Raw genomic sequence first — 19,593 nt, 5'->3', positions numbered from 1 at the left:
ATCTGTGTGGCAGCTGGGCTGAAATCAAAGGATCACAGAATCCTTTAGGTTGGAAAAACCCTCACACCGTGGAGTCCAACCATTCCCCAGCTCTGCCCAGGCCACCACTGCCCCATGTCCCCAAGTGCCACAACCACCTGGTTTTTAAATTCCTCCAGGGATGGGGACTCAGCACTGCCCTGGGCAGACCTTTAGGTGAAGAAATTTTCATCAAAATCCACCCTGAGCCTCCCCAGCCCAGCCTGAGGCCGTTCCCTCTCCTCCTGTCCCTGTTCCCTGGGATAAGATCCCAAATCCCCCCGGCTGTCCCCTCCTGGCAGGGAGTTGTGCAGAGCCACAAGGTCCCCCCTGAGCCTCCTTTTCTCCAGGCTGAGCCCCTTTCCAGCTCCCTCAGCCCCTCCTGGGGCTCCAGCCCCTTCCCAGCTCCTTTCCATCCCCTTTCCAGCCTGGTTCTCCTTGGGCTCTCCTCTCTCCTGGCCACAGATTCCCCACGGCTCCCCTTGCTCAGCTGCATGCCTCTCCCAGAAAGCTGGGATTTGTTTACTATGCACCAATTTATTTCATTTTCAATTTAAAACATAAAAAGTACGTGGGTTACAGCACCATAATTTGCAGCCTGCTGATTAATAATACAGCTGACAGAACAAAATTGGGCTGCGAGCTCGAAGTGCTGAGGAAAGCTAAAATTTAGCGAGCAGTGCGTGGATTGGGGTAGGCAGCCTGCAGCTGGGAGAGGAGGCTGCCCAGGCCAGGAACACTGTTTGCTTTTTTGGCTGCCTCACACACAAAACCTGGCTCTTACATCCCCCTCGCCCTACCCCACTGTACTTCAATGCTTGGAGATGGTCAGCACTCAGCTGGAAAACCCTGTGAGGAAATTGATATGAGGAGAGCAATTCCTAAGGGTTCCCCATCCATGCAGAGAGAAGGAAACCCTCATGTGTTGATTTATAACATGGTTTTTTTCTGAGATGATGTTCAGCTTAGTGCTTGTGGCCAGTTTTACACCAGTTCCTCATTTTATAGAATTTTTAATTGAAAAAAAAAAAAAGTCTTTATTTTCTGCCTGTTGTGTCTGGGCCTGTGAAATCGTTAAAGGTTCATCCCGGGGTGTGCTGCCGCAGGTAGGACCAGCTCTGCCCCGTGTTCCAAGGGCTGATGGAGCAGCAGGGATGTGCCAGGAAAAGGTGGTGCCCAGGAGGATGTGCTGAGTGCGCTGAGCCCAGCGGGGAGCGACAGTGCCAGCCTGGCTGGTGTCACTTCACCGGTGTCAGCGCCACCAGATCTGGCAGGGGATGTCTGAAACTCGCTCCTGGTGAGACACTCGAGCCCCTTCTGTTTCAGCAGACAGCGATTTAACCCCCAGAAGAGGCTGAACGTGTCCTGTAAGGGGAGACGGAGGGATATTGTGCCACACAAACATTTTGCAGAGTGTGGCAGACTTTTCACAGGAGCACAGTGAAATCCAGCCCTGGATTCACCCCACAGAAGAGTCTGAGCATCACCCCTGTGCTCTTCTGCCTGCGAGTGAATCTCAGGCTGCACCTGGGATAAGGTGACAGAAATGCTGCGCTGGGATAAGGTGATAAAAATGCTCCGTCTGTCCGTGAAAACAAGTGTTAGAAATGGAACTGACCCAGCCCCTGTAGGCATCCCGTGCCAGGCAGGGCAGGAATAAAGCCGCACCTTCCTGCTCCTGCTTTATCAGCGCTCGTGGCTGTCTCACACCGCCGAGGAAGCGAGCCTGGATCAAAAACCACACCGAGACAGGGCAAGAGAAAGAGATGACACCGACACACACTCCAGCACTGCCGGCTCTGATGGAGCGCGCCAGCTCCCTCCTCACCAATCACCGGGAAATTGATGTAAACACTCGGGCAGCTTTTTGAGAGCTTTGAAGAGAAACACAATCCCTCGTGCTCGAGGATGCAGCGCAGATTATCCGGTCAGGGGCTGTGATTACTCCAGGCTCCAGGGTGGTTAATTAAGCTGTTTATGGCGCTGTGGTGCTGCCTGTCTCCATCCCGCCCCGGCACCCGGGAGCGGCGGCTCCCGTCCCGTCGGACAGGACACCTGGAGGATGCTCGGCGGTGCCGAGGGGTCAGTCACGGCTCTGCACAGAGCCCCTTTGTGCCTGGTGCCGGGCACTGATCCTGCCAAGCCGCCTGGCTGTTGCCAGGGCGGTGTGAGAGCCCGGGGCGCTGCCAGGGTTTGTTGTTCGGCGCGCCGGGGATGGTGCCAAGGTCCTGCGAGGTGCTGCCCTGGTTTCCTGCGGGGCTGGTGACAAACACCCAAATACCCTGTCCCTCCAGCTAAACCATGCTCCAGTACCGACCAAACCAGTGCTCACACTGAAAATAAAATACAGATCTGTTTCTGTGGTGTTACTGCTAATTGTGAGAGGGAATAATGGAGTCACAGAAGGCACCTTGAAGACCATCTTGCACTGTCCCAGGCTGCTCCAACCCCATCCAGCCCGGCCTTGGACACTCCAGGGATCCAGGGGCAGCCACAGCTGCTCTGGGCACCCTGTGCCAGGGCCTGCCCACCCTCCCAGCCAGCAATTCCTTCCCAATATCCCATCCAGCCCTGCCCTCTTTCAGTTTGAACCATTCCCCTTGTTAATGGTCTGTTTCCATTTCTTATCAGCCCCTTCAGGTCCTGGAAAGGCACAACTAGGTCACCCCAAATCTGTCATCCAGGCTGAACAATCCCAATTGCCTCAGCCTTTCCCCACGAGAGAAGTGCTCCAGCCCTCTGATCATCCTGGTGGCCCCTCTGGCCTCACTCCAGAGCTCCGTGGCCCAGGTGCCCAGAGAGAACAGCCCCTGGCTGTGCCAGAAGCCAAAGGCTCGAGGTGTGGAAGGGGAACCCTCAAATGCCTGCCTCACCCCCAGCCAGGGCAGCTGCAGGAGCGCTCGGGCTCCCTGGGAGGTTTTAGCAGTCACTGCTCATGCTCCTGCTCCTCTGTCTGCTCTCTGTTTCCATCCTTCTGAACACCTTCCTGCTCACGGGGTAACCAGATGGGAACATTCATTTTAATCCTAGACAGCAAAACAGTAGAGTTACAGATTACTATGCCACCAAAAATTGCTTATACACCTTCGTTTCCTCCCATGTAATTCCCTGGGAGTTTTAATTTACGGGACCATTTTTTATCCTTTTTCTCGCCGCTTCCCTTGCATCAGGCAGGGCTCCTTCAGCTCCAACAAAGCAGCATGCCTGTCTGGAGGGGATCAATAGCTATTGAGCTATCACGCTTCCTCCACTTAGACTGTTGAAGCAGCTTCCTTTAATTGCTCTTTCACACTGTAAATACAGCGTACGGAGAATTTTTTATTTTTTTTTTTTCCCTTTGAGGCTGCTCAGTGGGTGAGGGCACCCGCGGGTAGGAAAAGCTCAGCTGCCTCACCTGTGATCCATCACACCTCCTCGGCTGGGAATGCCTCCGGGGCACAGGGAGAACGCCGCCACCTCCGGGGGCCAGAGCGGGCCGGAATGGTCCCACAGGGACGGTGGCTTGGCGCAGACCCGGAAAGCCACAGGTTAAAACCGAAGAGCGAATGAATGCACACTGGGCACGGGCAGGGAGGGTCTGGGTGCTCAGCACCCTCCGCTGCCAGGGATGCCCTGGGGAGGGGGCCAGGCGGGGTCCCCCTCCCTCGGCTCCTCACGGGGGCTCTGGCAGAAGCGGCGGCGTCTCCAGGGAACGGGGAATGACCAAACCCATCGGGTCCTCCCCGGGGATGGCCAGGGATGAGCGCGGCGACAGGATCGCCTTCGGCCGCTCCTCCCGGAGATGGCGAGGGAGACCGGACCTCTCCGTGCCGTTCCCCCGGGATGGCGACGGGGGTGCGGACCCCTGGGGCGGCTTTTCCCGGGAATGGCGAGGGATGACCGGACCCTTGGGGCGGCTTTTCCCCGGGGATGGCGAGGGATGACCGGACCCCTGGGGCGGCTTTTCCCGGGGATGGCGAGGGATGACCGGACGAACCCCTGGGTGGTTCCTCCCCGGGATGGCGAGAGGGGCTCGCCCCCCTCCGGCGGCTTTCCCCGTGAATGGCGAGGGCTGCCCGGACCCCCGGGGCGGTTCCTCCCCGCAATGGGGCGGGGGGACCCGATGGCGGGGGCGGCTTTTCCCAGGGATGGCGAGGGAGGAGGGGACACCTCCGGGCGGCCCCTCCCGCGGATGGCGAGCGGGGAGCCGACCTCTCCAGCGCCTTTTGGCGAGGATGGCGAGGGATGCCCCGGCGGTCCGAGCCGGGCTGGGGGGGTGGCGGAGCCGGCCCCGCCTCCCGCAGGTGCCGGCGCGGCGGGGGCCGGGGGTGACGTCAGGCGGGGCGGGCGCGGTGCCGGTGCCGGTCGGGCCATGGCGGAGCCGAGCGCGGCGGCCCCGGTGAGTGCGGGGGCCCCCCGAGCCCCGCCGGAGCGGGGGCAGCCGGGCGGGGGCGGGGGGCGGGTCCGGGTCCGGGCGGGACCGCCCGCGGGAGCGTCCCCGGGAGCGGTGCCGGTGTCGCCTCGTCCTTCCCGTGCCCCGGAGCCCCTTCCCCCGCAGCAGAGGGATTCCGAGCCGGGGAGCGCCGGCTCGCTGCGTGCGCGGGCGAGCGGAGACACCGGCATTGCTGCTCCGCGGTTCCGCACGGGCTCGGTGGGTCTTTGTGTGCCCTGCGGGTTTGTTCGGGCGCTGTGCGCCCGTGTGCGCCCTGTCCGTGTGTCCGTGTGCGCCCTGTCTGTCTGTTCGTGCCCGTGTGTCCGTGTGCGCCCTGTCTGTCTGTCCAGGCTGTGTGTGTCCGTGCCCTTGTGTCCCTGTGTGCCCTGTCTGTCTGTCCAGGCTGTGTGTGTCCGTGCCCTTGTGTCCCTGTGTGCCCTGTCTGTCTGTCCAGGCTGTGTGTGTCTGTGCCCTTGTGTCCCTGTGTGCCCTGTCTGTCTGTCCAGGCTGTGTGTCCGTGTGCGCCCTGTCTGTCTGTTCGTGCCCGTGTGTCTGTGTGCGCCCTGTGTGCCCTGTCTGTCCAGGCTGTGTGTATCCATCTGTGCCCTGTCTGTGTCTCTGCATGTGCCCTGTCTGTCTGTCCGTGCCCGTGTATCCCTGTGTGCCCTGTCTGTCTGTCCAGGCTGTGTGTGTCCCTCAGTGCCCTGTCTGCCTGTCCAGTGCGTCCATGTGTGCCCTGTCTGTCTGTCCAGGCTGTGTGCCCCTATGTGTGCCCTGTCTGTCTGTCCGGGCTGTTTGTGTGTCCCTGTGTGCCTTGTCTGTCTGTCCGGGCTGTCTGTGTGTCTGTGTGTGCCCTGTCTGTCTGTCCGGGGTGTCTGTGTGTACCCCATTTGCCCCATATGTGTCCACATATGCCCTGCCAGTCCACACATGCTGTGTGTGCCTGTGGTCCCCGTGGGTCTGAACCTGCCCTATGGGTCTGAACCTGCCCCGTGGGTCTGAACCTGCCCCAGAGTGTCTCTGTGAACTCTATCTATCTATCTGAACCTGCCCCGTGGGTCTGTACCTGCCCCAGAGTGTCTCTGTGAACTCTACCTATCTATCTGTACCTGCCCTGTGGGTCTGTACCTGCCCCAGAGTGTTTCCATGAGCTCTATCTATCTATCTGCATGTGCCCTGTGGGTCTGTACAGGTTCTGTGGGTCTGTACCTGCCCCAGAGTGTTTCCATGAGCTCTATCTATCTATCTGTACCTGCCCCGTGGGTCTGTACAGGTTCTGTGGGTCTGTACCTGCCCCAGAGTGTTTCCATGAGCTCTATCTATCTATCTGTACCTGCCCCGTGGGTCTGCACCTGCCCCAGAGTGTTTCCATGAGCTCTATCTATCTATCTGTACCTGCCCTGTGGGTCTGTACCTGCCCCGTGGGTCTGTACCTGCCCCAGAGTGTCTCCATGAGCTCTATCTATTTATCTGTACCTGCCCCGTGGGTCTGCACCTGCCCCAAAGTGTCTCCATGAGCTCTATCTATCTATCTGAACCTGCCCTGTGGGTCTGTACCTGCCCCAGAGTGTCTCTGTGAGCTCTGTCTATCTATCTGTACCTGCCCCGTGGGTCTGTACCTGCCCTGTGTGCCCACACATCCCCTGTGGCTCTGTGCAGCCCCTGTGGGTCCCTCTGTGCCCCGTGGGTGTGTGGGTCCTGCGTGTGCCCACACGTGCCACCCGTGTCCCCACGTGCAGACTCGCTGTCAGCATCCCTGGTGGGCCCCTTCCCTCTGCCCAGAGAGATAAAATTGCTTCTGTCCCTCTCCAAGGCGGGCTGCATTTGCTCTCAGTCAGGTTCATCTCCTCTCACCTGAGCCAGACTCGCGGGTGGAGGTGGCAGGTGGTGACAGGCTCTGGTGGCATGGGACATGCCTGGCTGTGGCAAAGGTGAGCTTGGCTGGGGAGATCCCTCCCGGGCTGCTGTGGCGATGTGTGAGCAGCAGAAAGGGGGAGGAAAACCCGACCCTGGTGTGGCAGTGGCTCTGGCGAGCTGTCCCAGAGGAATCCTCCACCCTGGGGCTGGTTAGGGGAGAGATCCCCCAGGCTCTGGTGTGCATCCCAAACTCAGCCTCTGCTGGGTGTTGGATGTGTTGGGGCACCTCTGGCTGTGAGCTGGGGGGACATCAGGGCCACAGGAGGGGACGTGCAGGGTCCAGGGTCCCTCTTGTGCCTTGGTAGCGGGCACACAGAGCTTGGCTGCTGCGAGGGCTCTGGGTGTCTGCACTCAGCTCTGTGCTGCTTGCTCCTCACAGTTAATCAGACAGGACTAATCCTATCTGGCGCTGGGAACTTCCCAGCAAGCCGGAGTGCTTTTCCCTCTCCTGCTCCGAGCAGGATCCCAGCCTCTGGCCGCAGTGACGTGGTTTTCAGCCCCTTGGGCACGATCAGAGGTGGCAGCTCAGACTGGCAGTGCACTGACCGGGTTGTGGCTGGACAGGTGTCCGTCGGGTGGGAGGTGACAAACCCCGTGGAGCTCTGTGGGCGAAGGATTGCAGGGAAAGGGAGGTCAGGACTGGAATGAGGATATTGCAGGAACAAGGGTTAGAGCTGAACTTAATATTTTGAGGATAAATCGCACCCAGCAGGTGAGCACCAGCATTCCCCATCCCTACAGCAGAGGATGGGGCAAGGGGACATGATAATCCCTGTTCCATTGATCCCCTTGTGCTTGGGAGATCCATCAGGGTGTGCTCACTTAGGGATATGAGTTAGAGGGGTGTTTATCAATGCAGGGTTAATGGTTGGTGATCCTGGGGTGATTTTCCAACCTAAACGAGTCCATGCCTGTGATTCATCCTGCAGCTGACCCCAAGCCTGTCAGTGAGGACTGATAAAACCTGAAATCCCCATCTAATAACCCGCGTTTGGAAATAACGGCATTGATCTGGGAACATCTGACCCACCTCACGCTCTCCAGGCTGAGGGTCGTGTTTGTTCCTTCTTTACTCCTAGACCTGCTCCCAGGAGCTGGATTCGCTCCTCACCCTTCAAGGCAGGATCTCCTCACCGTTCAAGGCAATCTGGGCTGAAATTCCCAGCTTTGCAGGTCGTGTGAGCCAGCTCGCTTGCAGCTGGAGCTGCCTGAGTGGGTGCTGCTTGTTTGCCCTTGCTCCGCCGTCTGAAAGGGTCTGTTCTGAGCTGTCCCCACCGAACTGCGGGGACAGGCACCTCCAAATGGGGTTTGTTTCCCTCTTTGGAAAGCCTCCTATGCAGGCCAGCCTTTCAGGCTGCTGGTTCTGATTTGGATATCTGAGCTTGAGTGGTCTAAATTTAAGCGAGATGAATCTCACCCGGCGCTTGCAAACCTTGGTTTTCAGACTTTTCGCCTTGATCTTTGCTTTTTTTAGCACGACCCTGCTGTTCTCCTACCACTCGGGACTCTTCCCAAGCAAGGAAAATGCTTCTGAAACTTCCAGGTGGGAGGTGTTGCAGAAATGCAACTGCAGGGAGGCATTTGCGGCTCATCCTCCTGGCAGGCGCCGAGGCCCGGGTTAAAAAACCATCCCGTTAATTTTGTGTTAATGGCTCCGAGCGACGGCGAGTCCCCCCCGCCCCCTTCCTCCCTACCTTGTGCCAACATTTAATTGCTCTCGCTCCGGAGAGATGCTATCTCGTTTCAAGGTTGGATTTATCTAGTTCTGACTCGCGGCAGGAGGGATGTCGCCGCGTCCTTGTCGCAGAGGTGACCCCGCCGCTTGCCCGCAGTGTCACCCCGACACCTGCTCGCCCCAGGGGCTCCTGCCCCTCCTCGCCTGGCTTTTGTGGCACCCTGGCCATGTGGCCGCCTTGCCCAGATGCCCACTTGGGTACAGCCACTCGGTTTTTTGGCTCTTTGGGGACGTGTCCCCACCACACCCTCGGGGACCAGCGCTGTGCTGGCCCTCGGGAGATGCTCCGTGCTCATCCCAAACCCTTCCCTGGCTCTGGCAGAGATCTCTGTGCTGGCCCCGTGTATCAACCACCAAACCCTGCTCTGTTGGCCTCTCTGGGGTGATTCGGGCCACCCACCCACCAACCATCTGCGGGTTTTAGTGCTGGAGATTTACATTTAACACAATCCCCCAGAAGGAGTCAGGGATGGGACCCGGCAGTGACAAAAAAACCCCGAGGAAGGTGCTTGGGTGCTGCTTCTTCACTCCAGGGCTGTCTCAGCACCCACCTAATGTGTGTGGAGTTGGGAACACCTGCTGTGAGATTCCTCCTCAGGATATTGTGTGCTCCGGAGGAATGTGGGCAAACACTGTGAGGAGGCAACAATAATGCCTCCAGATAGATAATAAGTCTTCTAAATAGACCTAATTCCAGGAAACTCAGCTGGCTGGTTGGAATTGTATTTTTATTCTCCAGTTCGTGTATTTACCTGGGATTTCTGTCCTGCTGCTCTAGCTGGAGCCAGGTTGCTGCTGCCCCTGCCTTTTACCCAAATACTGTGACTGCACTAAGTTTTTTCGGTCTGAAGATGCTTTCTTTTGGCCATGCTGAGGTTTCTGTCGTTAAGGAGTCAATAAGGGTTTTTAAAGCACAGGGGGTTGGTGGGAAAAGCCTTGCTTTGGCTCAGCGGGGTGCACCTGGTTCACCTCTGGGTTCCTCCTGGCTTCTTTGGTTCCATCCCTCCTCAGCACAGCGCTCCCTTCCAGTGTTACTGATGGCACCTGACAGTGTATCTGGCAGATAGCTAATTCCCTATTCCTACCATGCTTAAAAAGTGCCTTATTTTTCAATTAATTCTGTTGGCTGTACAGATTTAATGGATTCTTTTAGAGGTCTCCATCAGTCACCGGCACTGGACATTTCTTTTTCAGTGCCATTTCTCTCTCCTTTCATGTGCCTAGAAAGATCACGTTTCCGTGCTTTTTCCACATCTTATTTTTGCTAGAATGGCTTTTTCATTATTTAAATCCTGCTGCTTTTCCAGGTTTGTGACTTTTGGGGTCTCTGGAAGGAGCTTTAAGCAGGTTCCTGGCTTTCACTGATGCCAGCGACTGCTCTGGACTTTTTAAAAATTTGCCCTTTTAAAGTCATACGCTGCTGCTGTTATTTTGGGCTCGCCATTTCTGTGAGTAGCACGGAAACAGAAAGAAACTATAATAGAAGACGACTTGCATTAGGCATGGCAGTTCATTTTTGGCCTCATCCTTGTCACGCAGACCTGGACAATTAACGCCGAAACGTGACCTGTTCCTGGTGCCAGCAGCGACTTCTGACCCCAAAGATTTGTGTGCTCCCTGGGACTGGTATCTCTGGTTATTCATGAGTTGTTTGCATCTTTATTTGGGTGCGTGGATGTGATGGATGGTGGCAAGGTGCACGAAGAAAAGTGGAATTCTGTGCTTGTGGTCTTGGAGTGTCTGGCACCACTGAGGAAGGAAATCACTTACTCCACGTGGTGGGATATTGTTTTGGCATGCTGAACTCTTCCAAGTGATCACAGCAGCCCTCAGACCTCGCCAGGTGCTGCCCAGCCAGGCTGGTTGTGCCCAGGCTTGGCTCTGGGAGTGCTCCCCCTGCCCGGTGCCAGGCTGAGATTAAACACTGATCTGCTTCCAGGGCTCTCCAGCAGGATTGCCTGTCAGGATTTACAGGATTTCAGCCCAGCTGAAAAGTGCTGGGGTGACCTTGCCATCACTCCCTGTGCCCAGGGCTGGCTCAGGAGCGGGACAAGCTCCCGGATCTCCCCACTGAAATCCTCCCCTGGCTGGCAGGCTGCGGGGGGGTGAACACTGCTTATTCCTGCGGCACTTTCCACCCGAGCCGAGCCTGTCTTTAAAAAGCAGCCGGCGTGGTTGTGCTGGGAACAGGCGGCTCGGTTTCTATATTGTACACAGCATCCATCTCCGTGGGAAGCAGCCAGCCCACGCCGCTGCCGCAGCCCGGAGCCGCCGGCTCTTCCCTTCTGGGGCGTTCCTGGGAGCCAGGGGGGAGCAGGGAGCTGGGCAGGGGGCTCTGGGGGCTGTGCCCACCGTGGGTCCCTGTGTTCCTTGGCACAGAGCTGGCCCCGGCCAGGTGTGAGCGGGGAACCTGTGCCCAGAGCCTCGTGTCCCCAATTCTGAGCCCTGTCCTGGTGTCCTGAGCACTGAGCTCTTGTGTCCCCAATTCTGAGCCCTGCCCTCGTGTCCTGAGCCCTGCCCTTGTGTCCTGAGCCCTGTCCTCATGTCCTGAGCCCTGCCCTCGTGTCCTGAGCCCTGTCCTCGTGTCCCCAATTCTGAGCCCTGTCCTCATGTCCTGAGCCCTGTCCCCATGTCCTGAGCCCTGCCCTGGTGTCCTGAGCCCTGCCTGGTGTCCTGAGCCCTGTCCTGGTGTCCTGAGCCCTGTCCTGGTGTCCTGAGCCCTGCCCTGGTGTCCTGAGCCCTGTCCTGGTGTCCCCAATTCTGAGCCCTGTCCTGGTGTCCTGAGCCCTGTCCTGGTGTCCTGAGCCCTGCCCTGGTGTCCTGAGCCCTGTCCTGGTGTCCTGAGCCCTGCCCTGGTGTCCTGAGCCCTGTCCTGGTGTCCTGAGCCCTGCCCTGGTGTCCTGAGCCCTGCCCTCGTGTCCTGAGCCCTGTCCTGGTGTCCTGAGCCCTGTCCTCGTGTCCTGAGCCCTGCCTTCATGTCCTGAGCCCTGTCCTGGTGTCCTGAGCCCTGCCCTCGTGTCCTGAGCCCTGTCCTGGTGTCCTGAGCCCTGTCCTTGTGTCCTGAGCCCTGTCCTCAAGTCCTGAGCCCTGTCCTCGCGTCCTGAGCCCTGAGCCCTCGTGTCCTGAGCCCTGTCCTGGTGTCCTGAGCCCTGCCCTCGTGTCCTGAGCCCTGTCCTGGTGTCCTGAGCCCTGTCCTCATGTACTGAGCCCTGTCCTGGTGTCCTGAGCCCTGTCCTGGTGTCCTGAGCCCTGTCCTCGTGTCCTGAGCCCTGTCCTGGTGTCCTGAGCCCTGTCCTCGTGTCCTGAGCCCTGATCCCCATGTCCTGAGCCCTGTCCCCATGTCCTGAGCCCTGTCCCCGTGTCCTGAGCCCTGCCATCGTGTCCTGAGCCCTGTCCTTGTGTCCTGAGCCCTGTCCTCGTGTCCTGAGCACTGTCCCCATGTCCTGAGCCCTGTCCCCATGTCCTGAGCCCTGTCCTCGTGTCCTGAGCCCTGTCCTCGTGTCCTGAGCACTGTCCCCATGTCCTGAGCCCTGTCCCCATGTCCTGAGCCCTGTCCCCATGTCCTGAGCCCTGTCCTCGCGTCCTGAGCCCTGTCCCCCTGTCCTGAGCCCTGTCCTTGTGTCCTGAGCACTGTCCCCATGTCCTGAGCCCTGTCCCCATGTCCTGAGCCCTGTCCTGGTGTCCTGAGCCCTGTCCTCGTGTCCAGAGCCCTGCCCTCGTGTCCTGAGCCCTGTCCTCGTGTCCTGAGCCCTGCCCTCGTGTCCTGAGCCCTGCCCTCGTGTCCTGAGCCCTGTCCCCGTGTCCTGAGCCCTGTCCTGGTGTCCTGAGCCCTGTCCCCATGTCCTGAGCCCTGATCCCTTGTGTCCTGAGCTCTGCCCTCGTGTCCTGAGCTCTGCCCTCGTGTCCTGAGCCCTGTCCTCGTGTCCCCAATTCTGAGCCCTGTCCTGGTGTCCTGAGCCCTGTCCTCAAGTCCTGAGCCCTGTCCTCGTGTCCTGAGCCCTGTCCTCATGTCCTGAGCCCTGTCCTCGTGTCCTGAGCCCTGTCCTCATGTCCTGAGCTCTCTCCTCATGTCCTGAGCCCTGTCCTCATGTCCTGAGCCCTGTCCTCATGTCCTGAGCCCTGTCCTCGTGTCCTGAGCCCTGTCCTCGTGTCCTGAGCCCTGTCCTGGTGTCCTGAGCCCTGTCCTGGTGTCCTGAGCCCTGAGCCCTGTCCTCGTGTCCTGAGCCCTGTCCTGGTGTCCTGAGCCCTGTCCTGGTGTCCTGAGCCCTGAGCCCTGTCCTCGTGTCCTGAGCCCTGTCCTCGTGTCACCAATTCTGAGCCCTGTCCTCATGTCCTGAGCCCTGTCCTCATGTCCTGAGCCCTGTCCTGGTGTCCTGAGCCCTGTCCTCATGTCCTGAGCCCTGTCCTGGTGTCCTGAGCCCTGACCTCGTGTCCTGAGCCCTGTCCTCATGTCCTGAGCCCTGTCCCGGTGTCCCCAATTCTGAGCCTTACCCTCGTGTCCTGAGCCCCGTCCTCGTGTCCTGAGCCCTGCCCTCGTTTCCCGAATTCTGAGCCCTGTCCTTATGTCCTGAGCCTTGTCCTCATGTCCTGAGCCCTGTCCTGGTGTCCTGAGCCCTGTCCTCGTGTCCTGAGCCCTGTCCTCATGTCCTGAGCCCTGTCCTCATGTCCTGAGCCCTGCCCTCATGTCCTCATGTCCTGAGCCCTGTCCTCATGTCCTGAGCCCTGTCCTGGTGTCCTGAGCCCTGCCCTCGTGTCCTGAGCCCTGTCCCCATGTCCTGAGCTCTGACCTCGTGTCCTGAGCCCTGTCCCCATGTCCTGAGCCCTGTCCCCATGTCCTGAGCCCTGTCCTCGTGTCCTGAGCCCTGTCCTCGTGTCCTGAGCCCTGTCCTCGTGTCCTGAGCCCTGTCCTGGTGTCCTGAGCCCTGCCCCCATGTCCTGAGCCCTGTCCTGGTGTCCTGAGCCCTGTCCTGGTGTCCTGAGCCCTGAGCTCTGTCCTCATGTCCTGAGCCCTGCCCTCGTGTCCTGAGCCCTGTCCCCATGTCCTGAGCCCTGTCCTCGTGTCCTGAGCCCTGTCCCCATGTCCTGAGCCCTGCCCTTGAGCCCTCCTGGCCTCGCCTGCCATGACCTGCCGCCCACAACCCTTCACCTTCTGTTCCCCCAGCCCTGGCTGTGCTCCCTGCTGAGGGATGGGATACTCCAGGTCCCTGTGATCTCCCAGGGAAGCGGTTTGCCTCACGTTAGGACCCCTCTGAATTCAGGGAGCAGCAAACAATCCCCCTGAGCTGAGTCCTGTTGGTGTCCATCCGTCCCAGCTGTTTGGATTACTTGCACAATTTAATTCTTGGCTACACCCGATTTTACAGCAGGATTAATTTCATGGTGGCTGATACACCTGCAACAATCAGCCATGTAAACCAAGATAAAAGACCAATCAAATTTCATATTCTGGAGTGCAGGCTGCCTCCCGCTGAAGGCATCCCAAGCCTTCCTGAAACCCCTTCCCAAAGGAAGCTCAGCAGGTCATCTCCATCCCTGTGAGCGAGCTGGGCTGGGGGAATGCAGCAGCGAGGCGTGGGCAGCCTTTGGGAGGCTGCTCCCCCCACCCAGCTCCTGCTCCAATCCCTCTGGAAGGAGCTGGGGGTGTTCCCAGCCCCAAGCCAGGTGCTCCAGCAGCTCTGGAGGCATGCAGGTTTGCTGCCAGGCTGGAAATCCCCCTGCCCCGTGCTGTGGGGCACGGAGGGTTCTGAGCCAAAGCACCTTTGGGAAAGGTAAATTAAATCCTTTTTTCCTGCTGCGAGGGGGCAGGGCTGGGAGTGCCGGTGTGGAAATAGGTCCTGGCTTAAAACGACTGCAAGGACAGAGGGTAGGTGCTGGGCTTCTTGGGATCTGATCCAGCTGGGACCGGCTCCAGTTAAAATGAGATCAAGGAGAATGGGACGAGGGGAAAAAAAAAAAAAAAATTCTCTTGGAATTCCTGTATTGTGGATTGAAGTGTCGGGGCTGGGTTTGGTGCTGGGCTCCTCTCCCCATCCCCAGGGGTGTCCAGAAGGGTTGGGTTGCTCCTGGTGGGCAGCCCTGGCACAGGGTGCCCAGAGCAGCTGTGGCTGCCCCTGCATCCCTGGAGTGTCCAAAGCCAGGCTGGATGGGATTGGAGCAGCCTGGGACAGTGGAAGGTGTCCCTGCCATGGCAGGGGTGGGACTGGATGAGCTTTGAAGTCTCTTCCCACCCTAAACCATTCTGGAACTCTTGTCACTGGTTTGCATTTCTCTTACAAGCAGTGGGTCTGACCTGTACTCAGGAGACTATTTCAGATAATTTAAGAACTGCAGGTTTTTTTGCTATCGGGGAATTCTCCTTTTTCCATAGATTTTTTGTTTGTTTTTTGGGTTTTTTTTTTTTTTTTTTTCCTTTTTTATTTATTTATTTATCTATCTATTTATTTATTTATTTATTTTTAATTTAATGTGAGGCCGTATCAACTTGAGAAAGGCTTTGCCCGGAGCTCGAAGCGAGCAGCCCCGTTCCCTTCCGCGCAGTCTGCCAGGCTGAGCGTGGTCACGGGTGCAGAAATGCTGTAAATCAGAAATAACGATGTGTTCCCAGCGAGGCAGCGAGCAGGCAAGGCCTGTCCTCGTGCTCGGGAGAGCTGGCAGCAGAGGATGGTGGCCAGGGAGCCAAAAAAGGAGCTCTTGTGAAGCAGAAATGCCTGTGGGATGAGGAAGAGGAATCTTGGAGTTACTACTGTGCCACCAAATCCTGAACTTCAGTGAGCTACATTTTAATGTAAAATTTTCATTTTCCCGTTTTTCTCCCTGTGCTTGCTCTACAGCTGATCCAGTTTTGGGCTTTTTGGTGGAAGAGTCAAGGAAATGTGAGGTTTGGTGAAAACGAGGTTGGGGTGGTGAGTGGTGGCTGTGAAGGGATGGAGATGTGCCCGGTGCCATCTCTGAGCCATCTCCTTTCTGCTTGGGTTAGGGGCAGGGAAATCACAAAGGGCGTCTCGTCGGGCTCTGCGTTCGCCAGAAAATACATTTTCAGTTTGATATTCCTGGCTGTGGGCTCCCAGCCTTGTTTGAAAAGGACACAAAGCCACCCAGGTGGCCACACCTGCTCCCAAAATCCCTGCTGGGCGTGAGGAGGGACACAGGGCACCCTGCCCTGCTCTGGGGGTGACACTTTTGGGAAATCCTGAGTGGTCAGCAGGGTGGGAGTGCTGCAGGGAGCTGGAGGCTGGAGCTTGGTCACAGAGCTCCAGCAGCCTCCTGATCTCCCTGTTTGGAGGCAGATCTGCTTTTGGGAAAGGTTTTGTCTCCTCCAGTCATTAGGAGCGCTCCCTGATCTCTTCTGTTGGAGATGGGTCTAAGGTTAAAAAAGAAAAATCACCTTATCTCTGAGCTGGAAAGCTAATTGCTGTCTGCTTCAAAGGCAGGGCGTGTTGTGGAAAAAGAGAAGTAGCTGGGAGGGAATCCTGATTACAATAATACTCCTCGCAGGATCCTGAGGACGTGAAAATGTTCCTGTGTTCCAGCAGATCCCAGGAGCAGGATTAATGCAGGGGGAAAAAAAGTCACAGCAAAGTTTGGGACGCTCGTTGTTCGCCTGGAATCCAAGCTCGTTTCTGACTCTGACCTCCTTTATCTGAATAAATCTCACGTGCCTGCTGCTACTCAGACAGCAAAAATAATCTTTAATGCCATAATATGTGTGCCAGCTTTTCTTTATCCCGGCAAAGTGCTGTAAGAGCTGCAAAATGCTTTGGAAACGTGGGGGGATTTTTTGAGCAACAGAGATTAAACGGGGAGGGGGAAAAGTGTGAGTCTCTGGGACTTACAAACCAAACCCCTCAGCCAGGTTTCCTTGGCACCATTCCTTCTGCAAAATGGTTTTGCTGCTGCCAAATGTGCAGGGAAGGATTAAGGCCGTGAGAGTGCTCCATCCTGGTGGAGGGATGTTTGAGAGCAATATTTAGCTGAATAAATGCTGGGCACCGGGGGTCTAGAGCTTGAGCTTGGCTTGCTCTCAGCGAGGCTGTGCCCTAAGCCTGATTTAAGCCACCAGGTCTGGGAGCAGGGCAGACCACCCAACCCACCAGCAAGCCCCCAGTTGTGCTGTGGGGGCTCTGAGCCCTCTGCTCACCTCCTCTCCAGCCTTTTTCCTCACCCAGAGTGTGATGCTGGAGGATTGCTCCTCCTGAGCTTAGTGCTGGGTGTGATGTCCCACCCCGAGGGGTGAGGGAGCACCCAGGATTCACAGGCTGGAAGGAGCAACAAGAGCTCCCAGGGATTTTTAGTGGATTACACCCTTGGCATGGAAATTGGTGTGCTGGTCCTTGATCTCCCGGTGTAAGCACGCAGCAGTGGGGTTGGGATGAAAGGGAAGAGAGAAAGAAAGACATGAATTAAAGAAGAAAAGAGAGAGAGAAAGAAGAAGAAAAAGAGATCACCAGTGCTGGCTCCATGTGGATCCAGCTGGTGGGATGTCCTGGGGCCATGGGCTTTGTGGGCCATCTTTTAAGTCTTCCCCTCCCTGCAGAGAAGTTTCTCCCTTTTTGTGCAAATCATTCTCATTCTCAGTCGGTTCTCTCAGACCTTTCTGGGAATGGGTTGGAGGCTTTGGGGTTTTGGATGGGCTCATTTCCCCCTGCAGCCCCCAGCCCTTCTCAGCTCCATCCCAGCGCCTGCGCTGAGCTGGGCTGTGCTTTTCTGCAGGAGCCATGACCAGGAGGTTTGTCCCAGAAAATGCTGCCCTGCCTCCATATGGGCCCTTCTCCATCTGCATCCTGGTCTCTCTCTTGTGTGTTTTTACCAACAGTCCTTGTGTGTTATTCCCAGAAATCCACACCATGCAGGTATTGGTGCTCAGGACATGCTTCCTCCCTCACCACGACCCCATTAAAATTTAAGGGTAAAGTGGGAGCAATGAAAGAGAATTTTCTATTTAAGGCTTTTAATTCATTTTTACCTCCAGCATTAGCTGCAGTTTGTGCAAACCACTGGCGAGGCAATTAAAGTGAGTTTTTAATGGGCTATTTTTGTCGCTTCACCATGGTGGGAGCTGAAGATCCCAGGCTGTGAGCTGCCTGGGTAGGGGCCATCCTTTTGCTGTGCTGCTCTGATGTTTAATCCCTGATTGGGTTTTATTCACGAGAGGGAGAAGGTGCTGGCTTAGGGCTGGATGGAACATGGGGAGCAGAATATCCAGGCTGCCGTTCCCCCAGGCTTCCAGGCTGGATCCACCCTGGAAAGGAAGAGCAAAGGGCTCTGGAGAACCAAGTGCACAGTTTGTTTTGGATGGGTTCTTCCTAGGAGTGAGCCCCAAGGACGAAAAGCAATGAAAACGCATTGCCTGAGAGTTCCTCTTAAACCCTGAGGACTGCTTGGAGGAAATGAGGGTGGCAGGGTGAGTGTGGGATCTGCTGGGTGGGAATGTGATGCTGGGAAGCAGAGCTGAGCCAACACCCCCCACCCTGCAGGTCCCACCTGGTGATGGATGCCGTGAGGGCTGATCCCAGACTGTTCTGGGGACATTCTCCTGGTGACTAAGCCAGGGAGAGGGTTTGTCAGCTCTGTGGGAGCGCAGGTGCCCCGAGGGGACCTGGCAGAGGTTGGGTCAGCCTGGCCTGGCGTTCCCTGCTCAGCACAGCGTGTGCTGTGCTCCTGCTCCCCTCCAGCCCTCTGCACAGCTCAGCACGGCAGGAATGCAGCCTTGGGTCCAGCCCAGCGAGTTCCTTGTGCAGCTGGGCCAGGGGGAGCCAGGGAAGGATCTGTTCCCCTCTGCAGCGTTCATTCATCCGTTCCTGCCTGCAGTAACACACCTCTGCTGCCGTGTGATCTCCCTCCACCCAGGTTATTTGGAGAAATGCTTTCTAAAAATAGCCTCCTGGTTTTTCCGGTATTATTCTGTGCAGCTCTGCCTAGAAAGGCTGTCCAGCTCATTGATGTTTCCTTAAAATGCAGCTAATCCATGTAATCTCATTATAGTGGTAGGTGATTATACTGACAGCAAGCTTTAGCAGCGGTCCAGCAAAGCCCTGTCTGTTATGTGGGTGGCTAAAAGTCACATTTTGGGTTTGGTTTGCCTGTCTGAGGGGCAGGACTTACAATGTTTTTTGTTTTAATTCTCTAGGATGTGCCCTGTGTTTTCTGTGACAACGCCAGCACGGTTTTGTCACTGTCCCTCGGCTCTGCTGGCATCCCACGGCTCTCCCAAAATTACTGGGCAGCTTTAAAGCAGCAGGGATTATTTTATACAGCAGGGTGGATGAGGGGAGCTTTGTGGTGTGGTGTGGTGTTATTCCCTGTTTGCAGGTGTGGGATAGCCCCTCTCCCTGGGGAGGAAAAGGCGGATTTTGGGATGCTGAGCGCTGGGAGGCTTCACCAGGCAGGCTGGACGTGTGGAAAGCTGGCTGAGCAGTTTGGGCTGGGAAGGCTGGGAGAGAGGCACATCCCAGGGCGGATATTCCCAGGAGAGGCTCCTTCCCAAGGTCTGGCTGAGCAGGGGCCAAACCCCTTGGAGCTGCCGGTGCCCTGCTGGCCCTGGGCACGCTGCTGGAGGTGCTGCTGGCTCTCCCCAAGGCCTGGGCAGCCTTGGCTGGGTGGGTTGCAGGGCTCCCTGAGCTCAGTGCTGGCTCTGCTTGGTGGCCTCGGTGGAGTCATGGAATAATCTGAATTGGAAGGGACTCATGGGATCATCCAGCCCAGCTCCTGTCCCTGCACAGACACCCAACAATCCCATCCCTGGAGCAGTGTCCAAACTCTCCTGGAGCTCTGGCAGCCTCAGGGCTGTGCCCATTCCCTGTGCCCAGCACTCTCTGGGGGGAAAAACCTTTCCTGAAATCCAACCCAAACCTCCCTGGCACAGCTCCAGCCATTCCCTGGGTGCTGTCCCTGTCACCACTGAGACAAGATCAGTGCTGCCCCTGCTCTCCCTCCACCTGAACGAGCCAGGTGCCCCCAGCCACCCCCGTGTGACCCTTCCCCATCGCCGTGTCCCTCCTCTGGGCACTCTCTGGCAGCTTTGGACCTTTCTTGCCTTGTGCCAGCCCCAGTGCGGAGCAGGGTAGGACAACCCCCCTGCTCGGTGGTGTCTTGGTGCCTGGCTCAGATCCAGCAGGATTCCCAGGATTTCCACGGCTGTGGAGGGTCTCCTGCCCTGCTGTGGGAGCAGGGAGGGTGGAAACCTTTTGCCAGATGGTTTGTGCAGACCAACGCAGGTTTTTTCCCCTCTCCATAAAGCCCATCCTCGTTGCTTGCCCGAGCTGAGCGCGCAGATCTGCAGCCCCCAAACAAACCGGGTGAGATTTGTCAGCGAGCAGGAGGATTAGAGGGGAGGCACAGAGCAGCGCTTTTGTGAGATCCCAGCGCAGTGTTTAGAGAGGCTCTCTCTCCAGAGATACCTATCTCTGGGGCCCATGGAGGGTTGGAGGAGCTCTGCCATCTCTGCCTTGCTGGCACATGCTGCACATACCTCCTTTGGGGCAAATTCCTCGTGCAGGCTCCTCAGAGACAATAA

The 19,593-nt window shown here is 57.4% G+C and overlaps 1 protein-coding gene across 2 annotated transcripts in view; it reads left to right on the top strand.

Moving 5' to 3' along the window:
• Positions 1-4,341: 4,341 nt before the first annotated feature.
• Positions 4,342-19,593, top strand: part of MAPK4 (mitogen-activated protein kinase 4) — a 60,298-nt gene continuing 45,046 nt past the window's right edge. Inside the window, exon 1 of one of the 2 annotated variants that reach the window (XM_033085836.1) lies at positions 4,342-4,396. The gene's annotated coding sequence lies outside the window, so the exon portion shown is untranslated. Of the gene's footprint in view, positions 4,397-4,510; positions 4,649-19,593 lie in introns of those variants that run through there. The other variant, XM_033085837.2, reaches the window with a different exon arrangement.

This window comes from Catharus ustulatus, chromosome Z (assembly GCF_009819885.2).
Source record: "Catharus ustulatus isolate bCatUst1 chromosome Z, bCatUst1.pri.v2, whole genome shotgun sequence".
Lineage (NCBI taxonomy): Eukaryota > Metazoa > Chordata > Aves > Passeriformes > Turdidae > Catharus > Catharus ustulatus.
The sequence above is the reverse complement of the archived record's forward strand: the minus strand, read 5'-3'. Positions and strand labels throughout refer to the sequence as shown.